Consider the following 2,058-nt stretch of genomic DNA (forward strand, 5'->3'; position numbering starts at 1 on the left):
TAACAGTTCAGCAAACACAGGGAAACCGCTCAGAAATTCAGTGTAACACTTAAACAAGACTTCACAGTGAGTGAATGAATGAACATGGTATAAATAGACTGAGACTAACAGGATGATGAAACACAGGTGAATGCAATCAGTGAATGAGGTACAGGTGAATGTGATCAGTGATAATGAGTCCGGGCAGTGAGTTATGGGAAATGTAGTTTGTGAGTGATAATAGTCTTATGTGGAGTGCCCTCTGGTGGCTCTCAAGGGCACTCCAGCTGGTGACCGTTACATTAATAGCCCTGACTAGAATCATGCACTATTAAACCAGTGACATTTATCAACAAATTTAATAAGGTCCACTTTGATTTTATGTTGACTTTAACTTCAGCCAAAATGTCCAAAATTGTTTTCATATATTCATGTAATTCGAAACCTATGTTTATTTTCCTGCATTGTTATTTGTTATATAAATACACTGTGCACTAGCCATGATTTCTATGATGTCCTCTGTAGTCAGGTGTCTCACCCGCACTTGCTGATGCTGATGGCTGTGAGTATGTCCACTGGCCTGAACAGCACAAGGCTGGTCTATGAGAGAGTGAATGTAGGATCCCTGTACAGTCTGCTGCATCAAAAAGTAATAATTGAGCATTTCAGAAAGCACAAATTTATACATGACAGAAGTGGTTTTGTTTTAACTGTGTTCTTTGTTTATTTCCACACTCTGCAGCGGGATGAGTTTCCTCTGCTACAGCTGGTTGACCTGTTATCTGTGGTGCTACAGGTGTGTGAGGTGTTAATGTACCTGAACGGCCGGTCTCTGGTGCTCCGGGCCCTTTCCTCACACACTGTACTCATAGTACACCCTGGAGTTGCCAAGGTTACGGGCCTCGGGTTCATGGTGCCCAGGTACACCGTCATTGCAAAAAGCACATATTAAAATATATAGACTATAAATTTAGAATCATTTGAATTAATGAAATGTGTAAATGAAATAGTTTATATTCATTATGGACATTCCATTCACACCTAGGACGATAACTATTATGATATTGATAAAGATATAGTTCTAAAATCCAGAATAATATCAGTTTCTGGTGTGGGTGCTAAGATAGTTACTGTTATAGTTTTCTTTATAGTTAACGTTCTTGGTGTGAATGGGCCTTTACATTATGTAATTTGAATCTTTAGTCATTTGATATGTTTTCCAACTACAGTGAGGGAACATGCCCCTACAGCCCACCTCCTGTTCCTGTGCCTCTCAGCCTGATAAACTGGGCAGCTCCGGAAGTGATTAGATGTAGAGCATGTACAGGAAAAGCTGATCTCTATAGTGTGTGCGCCCTTATACAGGAGATCTATACAGGTACAGGTCATGTAATGAAAACTGTCTGTCATCTTTAATGTAGAGCTTGTGTGATAGATCTCTTTTTGTATTTCTAGTTTGTAACTTGTACCGTGGTTGTGTTGCTTTGTACAGATGCTGTGCCATGGGGCACCATGGACCCACGTTACATAAGACGGTCAGTAGAGGCCGGTCAGGCTCTGATAGCACACCCTGCCGTGTCTGAGCCTTATTACCAGTTCCTGCAGACTGGCCTCCAGTACAGAGCCCAGCACAGGACCAGCAGCCTGCACGATCTGTGCTACAATCTACGCTGTTATATCAGAGTTTGTACATGGTTTAGTTATGTCTCATCAATATGCATCAACATGCTCTCTTTTCTAGATGTACACTACCACTCAAAAGTTTGGAGTGGGTTAGATTATTTTGTAATGTCCCTGAAATTCTCTTATGCTCATCATGTCTGCATTTATTTGATAAAAATACAGTAAAAATAATAATATCGTGAAATATTATTACAGTTTAAAATAACTGTTTTCTGTTTGATGGCAAAGCTGAATTTTCAGTAGCAATTACTTCAGTCTGTGGTGTCACATGATCCTTCAGAAATCATTCTAATATGCTGGTTTGCTGCTCAAGATCATTTCTTATTATTATCAATGTTGAAAACAGTTGTGCTGCTTAATAGAAATAGAAAGTTTTAAAGAACAGCATTTAATAAT

Source organism: Scardinius erythrophthalmus (assembly GCF_964197995.2).
Source record: "Scardinius erythrophthalmus genome assembly, chromosome: 23".
Taxonomy (NCBI): domain Eukaryota; kingdom Metazoa; phylum Chordata; class Actinopteri; order Cypriniformes; family Leuciscidae; genus Scardinius; species Scardinius erythrophthalmus.